The sequence below is a fragment of the Balaenoptera ricei genome, chromosome 11 (assembly GCF_028023285.1).
Source record: "Balaenoptera ricei isolate mBalRic1 chromosome 11, mBalRic1.hap2, whole genome shotgun sequence".
In the NCBI taxonomy this organism is placed as follows: domain Eukaryota; kingdom Metazoa; phylum Chordata; class Mammalia; order Artiodactyla; family Balaenopteridae; genus Balaenoptera; species Balaenoptera ricei.
In genome coordinates, this window is record NC_082649.1 from 105,208,799 (window position 1) to 105,221,518 (window position 12,720).

The window sequence follows — 12,720 nt, forward strand, 5'->3', positions numbered from 1 at the left end:
GAGCAATGGGGAAGATGGAGTTGCTGTCAGCCAGGATGGGAGTTCCGAGGGAGGAGAGAGGCAGCTGCCACACGGAGCTGTTACGATACACGGAGGAGAACTGAGGTTCAAGTCACATGATTTAACGTTGAAGGTGTGAGACAGGTACCTCGGGGTGAGGGAGAGGGTTTCGGTGGTGTGCTAAAGGACATGGATGTTTGTTTAAATGTGTCTTGGTGTAAGATTTAAAAAGTGATAGTGACATAAAGGCTTTCTTTTAAAATACTTTCATTTTTAAAAGCAAGCCAGTGGAAAGGATAAATAGTAAGTTATGATAGTACAGGTAGGTGCTGGACGGATGCAGCAACAGTGTGAAGGTGGTGTGACAGTGACCGAGGTTTGGGAGCCCCGGGATGCAGGCACCAGAATAAGGACATTAGGGAAAAACTAGGGCAATCTGAAAAAGTATGCATTTGAGTTAATAATTAACAATAATATAATTAGTTAATGATAATAATAACATCAATGTTGGGTCGCGAATTGTAACACAGGTGCTGTAGTAATGTAAGATATTACTAACGGGGGACAGGGTGAGGGGTACGTGAGAGCTCTCTGTGTTGGCTTTGTGATTTCACTGGAAGATAAAGAGTTTTTGGGAGGAAGACGACAGAGGTCAGGGGCCTTCTCACCATGTCACATCAAGGGTGCCTGCTGTCACCATGTCGTATCACCGTCGGTGTTGACCTTGACCACCTGGCAAGGCCGTGTTGTCAGGTGTCTCCATGTGAGTTACTCTTCCCCCTTTCCACGCCCAGCGCTGGGGAAGGATGTCACAGCCCATGCGCTCCCTCCTTTGGTGTGGGACAGCTTGAGACCTTATTTGAAATTCTTCTGCTCTTAGTAATGTACTCAATCATTTACTGATACCAGTGTGGATATTTACTTTATGTTTGGGCTACTTGACCTTTTTTTATTGTGGTAAAATACATGTAACATAAAATTTCCCATCTTAGGCATTGTTAAGTGCCCACTTCAGAGCATTAAGAACATTCACGCTGTTGTGCAACCATCCCCAGCATCATGTACAGAACTCATCTTCCCAAACTGAAGCTCTGTCCCCGTTAAACACCAAGTGCCCCTCCCCCTCCCCCAGCTCCTGCAACCCCCGGTCCATTTTCTGGGTACTTGGCTTTTTAATTATGTGACTACATTAGTGGACATCTTCTTGTTGTGCTCGGTCTTCCCAGAAAACAGGATCTGGGAGGACATTTGTGCGCAGGACGTGTCTGGGAGCGTTCTTAGGGGTGTGAGAGGGGCAGGGCGTGGACGGCGGAATGGCCAGCCCAGGAAGCGGGTGGGATGGCTGGGCAGGGTGGCCGGTCAGAGCAGCGGCCTGTTGGCCAGGATGGGCACTCAAGGCAGGAGGCCACACCGGGAGAAGGCTGGTGGGAGCTGGTGGGTCTCTTAGACACAGGGCTGGACTTCTTTGGGTGTCAGAGACCAAGGCAGATGGACTGTCTAGGGGCCTGATACCCCAGAGACCATGGCAAAGGGACTGTCAAGGGGCCTGATACCCCAGAGACCATGGCAGATGGCCTGTCAAGGGGCCTGATACGCCACCGACTGGCTCCACACTGGGACAGACAAGGATTTGCCTTGGGACTCTCACCAGAAGTTTGGAGGCAATTTTCTTGCCTTGAGCTGGAAGAAATCTCCTGGTGTCGTTGTGGGCTGAGTTCTCTCCGGTTCCAGGACGGGGCACACAGTTTGAGGGTGGCTAGAGGCTCACCACCACGGAGCCAGGTGGGCGGGGCCCAGGCTGCCCAGTCCCCATCCCCAACCTTCTGCTTCCTTGGAGCCTTCCACTTTGGAGGCGAGAAAGCAAGACTTCCACAGACTCCACTGTAGCCAGAGGTGGTAGTTTTGGCCCATGATATATTAGCAGCTATCTGCTGGGGGTGGCTTTGAGGAAAGTCTTTCTTTCCTGATAAAAAGAGATGAACTCAGCTGGTCCAGCCCTTCCTCTTTCCTCCTTCTCCTTGCCTTGAACATGGATCTATTGGCTGGAGCTACAGCAGTCATCTTGTGACCCTGAGGAAAGAGAAGCACAGAGATTTCAGTCCAAGCATGCTTCAGCCATTGAACATTTTGGATTTCTCATTATGTGAGAAAAATCAATCCCTATTTGTTTAAGTTGCTGAGATATTTTTTGTGCCTGAACACAATCCAGGCTGTACCACAGTCTGTCATCAGCTTAGCCCCCATCATGGTCTTCCTAAAACAGGCATGACTGTGCCCCTCCTCTGCTGGAAATCTGCCCCTTGGGAGATGCCGTTTTCCTCTATCAGATGAACAAGGATGAAGAAGGCAGAGGAGGCGGAGGCTCCACGTCTGTGGAAGGTGTAGGGAGACCGGTCTGCGTGTTCACAGCTGGCGGGACCGTTCATCGGTGCAGTGCCTGGGAGAATAACTGACAATGGCTTTCCCAAGTAAAGATGCTCATAGACCCCTTGCCAGCAATCCCACGGGGTCAACAGAGCCCTGTTCCCCGGCCCTGGCCAGGGAGGCGCTCGTGCCGGCTGGTGAGGCCGGGCACGCAGGCTGCGGGGTCCGGCCCAGCTGAGGCCTGCGCTGTCGTGACCGCTGCCTGCGGCTTCCACCCAGCTGGACGGGGCTGCAGCTGGGCCCGCCTGACGGTAATGAGGATCATGGCCACCTCGCTCGCCTGCCACAAGCCGGCGGCAGGAAACATTCCAAGAGCACCTGTTTCCTGAGGACCCTGTCAGGGGCTCCCGGGCACCATCTGGGCGCTGCCCCACATGTTGTTTGCATTAGGAGTTTAGAAAAACAATTCAGTTTTGACTAATCGCTCTTTAATTTTTCCAGGCGCATCCCAAAGTCTCACCCCCGCCCCCCCCTTTCTTTGCCAGCTCTTCTCAGGAGTCTCTAGGCTGCCACACACGCACACACACCCCCAACCTCCTGTCCACACTCACACCCACCCACACGTCCTCTCAAACACACACACACGAACACACAATGCACTCACAGTACACGCTCACTTTCACATTTACGCACGGTTACAACTCACACTCAACGCACGCTCGTGTGCACATTCACATACACTCAGACAATACACACACACCTACACATCCTCACACACACACTCACAGGCATACACACACGCACACACGCCTCCCCCTTACACAGTTCTGGAGAACGACTTCTTCTTGAAGTGGGGACCTTAGTCCTCGAGGTGGGCAGGGGCAGGTCAGCTTAGGGTGTTTGCGGCCCTCAGGACCCGCATGCGGAGCAGTGTTTACGAGCCAGACCCTGGAGCCGGATGCCAGGGCTGAACCCCGGTTCTGCAGCCTCCACCTCTGGGCAGCCTGTCTGCCTGTCCAAGCTTCGGTCTCCTCCTCTGTGAAACGGTGAGGTGGGGCCGCTGCTGGCGCCCCGTACAGGCAAAGTGTGGAGAGTGGTGCCCAGAGCAAAGTGCCGTGTGTGTTTGTTTAAAAACATTCCGGCAAATCCAAGTAACATCAGAACTCGGTGCTGAAATCTGGATTTTCCTCCAGACTTTTCTGATTGCATAATTGTGAAGCAGTTCCCTGAGGTTGAACGTTTGTCCTCTCGTGGAGCCTGGGGCCTCCCATAAAGCAGAGGAAGCTGGAGCACAGAGAGGTTAAGTTGCTTTCCTGATGTTGCACAGTGCGCTGGAGACCAGGGCGGGTCTGCTGAGTTTCCACTGTGAGCCACCCAGGGCACGTCTCCAGCACAGCTCCCAGGAGGTTACCATGGAGGGGGGGGGGGGGGGCGGGGAGAGGAAGGGGGTGGTGGTTATGGCCGGGGTGGGGGACCTAGCGAGGACAGGGGAAGCAGGACACGTGGTCTCCGTTTTAGGCAGTGGGCATGGCTGCAGGAAACAGGGGTGGCCTCAGCGGATCCCACCAGCTGGAATTACACAGCCTGTCCAGCTGGACGGGGCCCAGTTTCCAGGCGGCTCCAGGGAGGGGGTCCCAGGAGGGGCGGTGGCGCCGGTGGGGTGGAGGGTGCCCGATGGTGGCTGGGCGGGCATCGTGGGGCAGTGCCCAGCCCGTGGCCGGCTGAGGGCTTCCTGGGCCTTGCTCTGGCTGGCCACCCGGACACGGCACAGGCCTCACGGCTCTAGCAGGGCTGCCGTCTGAGAACAAAGCGTCCTGCAGGAATTCCGGCCCCCGCCCCACTCCCACCCCAGCGGGCCTGTTCCCAGTTTGGGGGCTTGGAAGTCACCATCAGCATGTAAGATGGCAAGGACCCCCTTCCTCAGCCGACCGGCCCCCGGATTCCACAGCTGCTTTGATGCTCACCTCACCTCTTCCCTTCCTGGCCTCAAAACTGTTTGCCTCTGACCCGAAGGCGGGGGAGGGGCGCTTCCTGGCTGGGCCGGACTGCTGGGCCGAGCCGAGACTCCCAGACTGTTACAGCGGCGAAGATTTCCTTCCTGAAAAACACACTAGCCTCTGCTTTCTGTCCCTCATGTTTCTCTCCAGAGAGAAACACCCCCCGCTCACCCCCGGCTGTGGGCCCAGCCCCGCCCTGGACTCCTGGCCACGGGTGAGAGGGCAGTTCGCAGTAGCCTGTGGGCCAGCGGGCCGTCCTCGGTGGGCCAGGCAGCGGGACCTGGCCTCCTGCAGACAGGCACGCCACCACCTGCAAATTAGAGCCAGGAAGCCCCGGGTGCCGCCACGCCGGGCAGGTGCCGTGACTGCACGCAGCCCGCCGTGCTGACTCAGCCCACAGCAAGTTTCTTACGAGCTCGCGCCCTGCTTCTCTCAGCTGCATGTGATTATCTCTTTCCCTCCCCCTCATCCAGTCCGTCTGTAAATCCTGCCGGCTCACCTTCCCCAGATGCAGCCCCCTCCCCGGACCCCTGCCGCCACCCAGTCTTGGCCCTCCCTGGGCCCCCACCTCCCTCCTCGGCCCCCTTTGTCCCAACCACAACCTCTTCTCCACACAGCAAGCAAGCTCAGGTGGCAGAATCCTGTTCAAACCAACGTCTCCTCTTTGCTCCAAACCCTCCGAGGCTCCCGTGTTGTCCAGGGGGAGGGCCTTCCCTCCCCGGCCCTCCCCTCTGACCTCAGCCCCCGCCCCAGCCACAGTGGCCCTTCCTGCTCCTCACACCCACAGCAAGGGGCTCAGAGATGGGCATGACCCAAAGTCGACCAGAGACATTCCCGTTTCCTGAAGTAAGGGCTGGAGCTGCTGCAGCCATCTCCACCGGGAGGAGAGTAAAGTCATCGGAGGAGGTGAGCTAAGCTGAAAGGTGGGAAGAAGCCGAGCGGGGCAACAGTGATGGTGTCTGGAATCCTCTTCACCTGGGCCGAACCCACCTCTGGGTTTTCCAGGTACTTACGTCAGCGGTGCCCATTTTAATTAAGCCAGTTCAGGTTGGGGCACTGTCACTTGCCACAGAAAAGTCCTGCTTCATCTAGAATCTGACCTGGAACCCTCTGGAAGTTTTCTCCCTCACCCCCCTCCGTGCCCTCCCCTCCCTATTGTCCGAGAGGCCCTGTTTTGGCCCCTTGTCCTGGCGTTTGGCAACCGGTGGTTCCTGTCTTTGAGTCTGGTCTCCTCCCCGGCTATTTGTCTGGCCCCTGGTGCCAGGTGTGTTTGGTTCCTGCCCTCGTGGGGAACCAGAACTTAGAAGGTCTGAATTTTAACACATTATTGGCTCATTTGTCAAATTAATGGCAAGAGCCTTGTTAGCGAACGTGGCAGGTGGAGGCTGCGTCTGGTTAATCACACGTTCCGGTTGCGAGAGTTTCCACGCCCCCTCCAGCCCTCCTCTGGGACCCGTCGCCTCCCGCCTGCCCCTGCTTGCTCCGTCCCGGCCGTCCCCCCTCTGTGCGCTCCCTGGACTGTCCTTCCGTCACACCCTCCCGTGGCTGTGTCCTCATCCTTCAGTTCTCAGCTCGGTTGTCAGTTACAAGAGCCATGGCCCCCACGGCCCCGGTGGCTCTGGCAGGTGGATCTCGGTCTGGAGGTGGCGTGACGAGGGCGGGATTAGAGCCGGCAGCCCGCCCACCACGGCTTTGCCCTCCCACCGTCCTCTCACCCATCAGGCCTGGGCGTCCTCGGTGCCCTATCTGGACAGCCGCCCGCTTGGATCGCAGGCAGCAGAAAACCAGCCTCCGCGAACATTCCCGCCAGGGCAGCCCTTGCTCCCTGGGGCTCAGACACCAGAGGAGCCAGGCCTTCTGCGACTCGTGGGCCCCTTTCCTTCTCTGTCGGGTCGTCTCGGTGCAGTTTTCCGCAGGGTGACGAATGGCCCACCCTGCCATCCCCCACCCCGGGCCCTCGTTCTCCCAGGTTTGCATCCTGGGCCTGTGCTGCCTGCCTGAGTCCTGGAGCCGCCCGAGTGGCCCGGCTCTACCCTGAACCGGTTGCCGTGTGCGCGGAGGACCAGCCTGGAGCACAGCGTCCGGAGGGGCAGGACCCCGACCGCAGGCTGGGGCTCGGAGGTTTTCACTGACTGTTGGCCCAGTGGGTGAGCGGACTCAGGGCTGAACCTCAGGTGCCCAGAGGAGACGGACGGCGGAGGCCGAAGTCAGGTCCGCGAGCTCAGGCTGGGGTGCGGGGACCCGGGCCGGGGGACAAGAGGCCACAGGCCATACTGGGGCTGCAGGGGAGCTGGACCGTTTGCCTTCCTGTCATGACGACCCCTGAGCTGGCTTTCACTCAGTGTTCGGCGGGGGTCTTGTTTGGAGGGAGAAGTTGGCTTGTGTGTGGGCTCGCGTGTTGGGGGGGCGTGGCGGACGCTGCCAGCCGCCCCACAGCTCCTCTGCTATTTCTGGGGGGTAAGAGCTGCAGCGAAGCAGGGGACCACCCTCTGAGGGATGCTACAGCCTATATCCCTTCAGGTGGGCGTGGCCGCGGGCAGCTTCCGGGCTGTCTCCCGTCCCCCTTCTGAACGGGGGATGGGCAGCCACCTCGCGGGGCCGGGGAGCCGCAGGCAGGGAGAACCAGGTCTCTGACACATGGTGCCACCCTGTCAGCCCCGGAAGGCTTCTGCCCAGGCTAGTCCTGAGAGAGAAACGACCTCTATATTGTTCGCACCTCCCTCACTCTGGATTTCTGTCCTATATCTTATCTAACTAACGTAGGCAGGAGGCACCGCCGGGGCTGGGTGTCATGGGGCACAGAGTGGAGACGGGGGCCTCGGGGAGCAGCTCCTGCCCACCCATCAGTGGATTCTCTGCCCAAGGATCTTTCCAACCTGACCCCTGCCCCTGACCAAGCAAAGCCCCCGTGGCCCCCTCTCCATCCCTTCCTATGTCAGGTCCCTCCTGGCTGGAAGTGCAGCTCCTAGGACAGGATAAGTGGTGGGGGGCGGGGGGTAGGCTCAGAGCGAGGGCCAGGTGCCCCAGTCACTGCCCCGTGAGCCCGCCCACCTTCTCCTCTCTGTCCACGGCCATACCTCCTGGAGGCCTGCTGAGGCGCGGCCCACCACCCCCGTCCTGTCCTCGGGCCCAGAACCTCCTTCCCTCCCTCCCTCCCTCCCTCATCCCTGGCATGTGCCAGGAAGTGCCAAGGATTCCCCATCTCTGAAAGAAGCCAGCTGCAGTGTGTGGTGAGGCCCAGGGCTGCCCGGCCTGGCCTCTCCAAACTGCCCTTCCAGAAACTCCCAGCCCCTTCCTGCCTGGCTTCCTGCCCAAGTCCTTCCTGGAAACTGGGCCCACCCTGCCCCCCAGCCCAGGGCGCCAACATTTCCATGGGGTGAATCAGCCAACCTCCCCTGGCAGGGCCCCTCCTTTTACTCACAATATTGGAAAGCAACTTGCGGGCAGCGGGAAGGAGAGTCCAGGCCGTGGCCCCATCCCCACCTGCATCCCATCCCACCCGTACCCTCGCCCGAGGTCTCCAAAGCAGACATAAAAGACAAGAGAAGAGAATCAGAGAATTTCTATTTAAGCCTTCATCTAAAAAAAGGAATTAGTGAAGCCTTATTGATACATGAAATGCAGATAGTGTTGCCAAGTATATAAGTCGTAAATAAATATATGGATGTCGAGCTGCTTGCTCAAAAGCTTTTACTGATAGGTGCGCAATCCAAGTTTGGTGACGGTCCATATCAGCCCCACACCTGAGCCTGTGTCCCTCTGTGGAAGGACCTGGGCCTCCATGGAGGGGGATAGACGGTGGGGGGGGGGGGAGGCAGATATGAAATTATATAAAGTAATAACTGTAGTAACATGATGTTGGGTTAAGGAGGAAAAGGGAGTATGATGTAGGACTAATGTTCCTATATCTCACTGGAATTAAGTTAGTACAAATCTGAAGCTGTTGGAAATACCTCAAAAAGATACAGTGAAAGTATCATTAAAGAAATTTAAATGCCACCTTCACTTAATGCAGACGAAAGCAGTAAAGAAGGAATAGAGGAACTAAAGGACAGGATACACACAGAAAATATATAATTAGAAAAACAAGAGACAATCAAAAGCTGGTGCTTTGAAAAATATCAAGAAAATTAGTAGACTTTCAGCTCGATTGACCAAGACAAAATGACAGGAAATTCAAATGACTAGAATCAGAAATGAAAGAGACATTACTACTGACCTTACAGAAATAAAAAGAATTATAAAGGCATCCCATAAGCAATTGCATGCTAATAAATTAGATAACTCAGATGAAATGAACAAGTTCCTAGAAAGACACAAAATACCATAACTGACTCAAGAATGAATACACAATTTGAATAGGCCTATATAGCAAGTGAAGAGATTAAATTACAATAATAAGAATTTTTTAAAAACTACCCACAAAGAAAGACAGCCCAGGGCCAGATGGCTTCATTGGTGAATTCCACCAAACATTTAAAGAATAATTAATACCTATTCCTCACAAATGCTTCCAAAAAATAGAAGAGAAGGGAAGGCTTCCCAACTCATTCTATGAGGCCATCTTCACCCTGATACCAAAAGCAGACAGAGACATCACATGAAAAGAAAACTACAGACCTATATCTCTTACGAATATGGATGCAAAAGTCCTAAAAAAAAAATGCTAGCAAACTGAATCCAGCAACATATATAAAAGAATTATACACCATGACCAAGCAGGATTCATCCCAAGAGTGCAAATTTGGTTTAACATCTGAAAATCAATCAGTGGAATGAAGGACAAAATACACGTGATCATCTCAATAGATGCAGAAAGCATTTGATAAAATGCAACACCCTTTCGAGATAAAAGCACGAAAAAACTTGGAATGGAAGGGAACTTCCTCTAGCCGATAAAGGGCATCTACCAAAAAAAACACATCACTGACGTTATAGTTAATGGTGAAACACTGGAAACTTTCCCTTTAACTACAGGAACAACAATGTTCACTCCTGCCACTTCTATTCAGCATTGTTCCAGAGGGTCTATCCAGGGCGATTAGACAACTGAATGAAATAAAATTGCATCCGTATTGGAAAGGAAGAAGTAAAATTATTTCTATGCACAGATGAAATGATATTGTATATAGAAAATCCTTAGGAAACCACTCAAAGACTATTAGAGCTGATAAACAAATTCAGCAAGGTTGCAGGATACAAGGTTAATATACAAAAATCAATTGTATTTCTCTACACTTGGAAAGAACAATCTGAAGATGAAATTGAGAAAACAGTTCAGTCGACAATAGCACCAAAAAGAATAAAAGACTCAGCAATAAATTTAACAAAACAAGTGCAAAATGTATACTCTGAAAACTACAAAACATTGTCGAAAGAAACTAAAGTCTAGATAAATGGAAAGAGATTCCATATTCATGGATTGGAAGACTTAATATTGTTTAGGTGACAATACCCTCTAAATTGATCTACAGATTCAACGCAGTCCGTTATCAGGATCGCAGATGGCTTCTTTGTAAAAATCGAAAAACTGATTCTAAATTTCACATGGAACTGCAAGGGACCAAGCGTAGCCAAAACAATCCTGAAGAAGAACATAGTAGGAGGACTCACACTTTTTGCTTTAGAAAGTTTTTGAGTGAAAAAAGCAAGGTGCAGAATAATATGCAAAGTATAAGAACAGCTACTTAATAATCCCCTCTTTGATGGGAGTGCATACATTGAAGTTTCGCACAAACTTATAGAGCTCTTAACTTATAGAGCTTCAGTCATAGCTAGCCTTCCCTAAGAAAACGGAAAAGGCACCTGAAAGTCTCCAAGGATGCTTTCCCACCTGGTGTCAATTTAAGCCACTTTTGGAGGTGGTGAGCCTTAAGTGTGAGGTTTGAGTCTATGGATTTAATGTGGTCGGCTGGTGAGATTGAAATAAATAAAAAATTAAACAAACTTTCCTTTTCTTGAGCACTAACGGTGTGCCTGGGGTCCCCACGTTCTTCAGCTCATGTAATCCTCGGAGGAGAAGCCATAGGCTCAGAGAAGGTAAATGGCTTCCTGGGGTCACACAGAGGGTAAGCAGCAGAGCTGGTCCAGGTGCGCTTGATTTCAAAGCCCATCCTGGGTCCACTCCCCGCTGGTGGAGGGGAATGTGGAAGCTCAGGGAAGCTTGCGGGGTCTTACTGCTCACCTGGCTTCTCAGGGATGGCCTGTGCGGGCGAGTGGCCCCAGCAGACACTGCTTGGATGACCTTTGTGACGTCCAGCAGGGAGACATGTGTGGTGGACGCTTCCCTTAGTCACCGCATCCCACCCGTGAGGGCTCTGAACAGGACTTTCGTTGACGTAGGGCTGGGATCTGCCTCCCTGGGACTTCCCCACATGTCCCCCGAATGCCACCTGCTTCCGCCACGTTGGGACAGGCCTGAAGAGACTTAGCGGGTTGGTGCCTGGACCTTCTCCAGGCTGAGCCACTTCTGGTCCTTACAGGAGGCGTCCCCAGCCTCCTCCCCATTCCAGCCGTCCCCTCCAGCCCCCTTCCCCAGGTTGGCCCCGTCCCTCTCTAAGGTGGGACCTCCTGTCTGGGGGTCTGGGGGTCTGAGGGGTCTGTCTTCTGGAGCTTGTAGAGTGTGAAGGAGAGAGGAGCCCCGGGGTCCCTCGGGGGAGGAGATGCCAGCGTCATGGGGTCCAGTGGTCACGTGTACCCAGGGTGACTTCAGGGAAGATCCGTCACAGTTCCTGATAACCCCCAGTCTGGACCCCTCCGGGCGGCCGACGCAGACCCCGAGCCTGTGGCTGGCGTGGCACGGCCAGGCTCCTCTCCTCCCAGGAGCGCCTCGCGGTGGTTTCCGTAAGTTGGTGGCGATTGCATAACTCTTTCACCAACTGCCATGCCGGATATATTTTGCAACCCAGCCCGCTGTGCCACACGTGTCGGCTGGCACTGCCAGGCCTCCCGCAGAGGCCGGAGGAAGTCTGAGAGTGAAACACACTGACAGCGCTGCCCGGGACCTGTCAGCCGCAGGACCTGCTCCTCTCCGTCTGCAGGGACGCTCCTGGGGCCCCACTGTCCTCCGGCCAGAACGGGGAGCTTCAAGTCCACGGAGCAGCTCCAGCAGGTGTGCACTTCTGAGGAGCCACTGTCACCTGCCAAGAGCTCTTGTTGGTGTTCAAGGGAAGATAGGCCCCAAAGCCACACTGGAGGGAGACCCGCGCACGTCACCCCGAGGGCAGCATCCTGCAGGCGTTGCTGGAGAGACCCCACGGTGCACGAGGTGTGGCACGGCAGAGCGAATTCTGAGGAAGGGTCGTTCTAAGAGGGGGGAGCGGGGCGCCCACCGGCTGACGGAGCAAGAGAGAGGAAGTCCACCAGGCTGTGCGCCGCTGGCCAAGGACAGCTGCGAGGGCGGACCAGGGCCTTGAGGCTGGCCTCTGCCCACAGCTCTGGGTGGGCCGATGCTCCAGGGGTTGGCAGGTGATCCCGACGGCTTCGTGGTGCTCCCAGAGCAAAAGCCTGCAACCTCTGGGAAAACGGAGCCGAGTGCGGAGAGAGGACATGGACGCTCCCACTTCCTGAAAAGGTTCTCGGCAGAGTCAGGAAGCGCAGCGGACACTGCTGGCTGCCGATGGCTCCCAGCTGAGTCCGTCACTTGCAGCTAAAGAGAGCCGTCTCTCCCGAGGCCAGACCTGCATCCGATGGCTGGCTAATGCAGGGGTCTAAAGGCCCAGCCACCCGCACTTCCACTTGGACAGCCCCGAGGACCACCCCGGCTCCAGCTCCCCCCGGCGAGTTGGCTGAGCCTTTGTGGTGACTGCACGTTAGCCCAGCTTCTCTCTGCTTCCCTGCTTCCCTCACGAGATGCCGATTCTCAGGGCTCCCCAACAAACCTCTCGGGGACCCTACCTAGGGGAGTGCACTGAGCCACACAGGAGTCCTGCTGTTCTCGAGGGCGTAGACCAAACCAATTTGAACGTCTGCTGTATCCTCGCTGCGAGTCCGCTCCAGCCAATTCTGTTCTCCTGGCCACCCTTGCCGGGGCAGCCTTTGATGGCCTTAAACCAAGAAAAGAACCCTCTGCTTGGAAAGAGAATGCAGTTGACCACTAAAGAGGAGACTTAAAGATGCATCAGTGCCTAACTGAGACTTTCTAGTGTAGAGGAAACAGTGAACACCAGTTTTGCTTGGGTATAACACTTGCTAATTACTCTATGTTGGAGATCCCTAGAATATTTTGGAACAGGAAAATCACCCGATTGCCTTTTTAGAAAAAAATTTTTATTTACTTATTTTTATTTTTTTTATTTTGACTGCTCCGGATCTTAGTTGTGGCACGTGGGATTTTTGTGGCAGCATGCGGACATCTTAG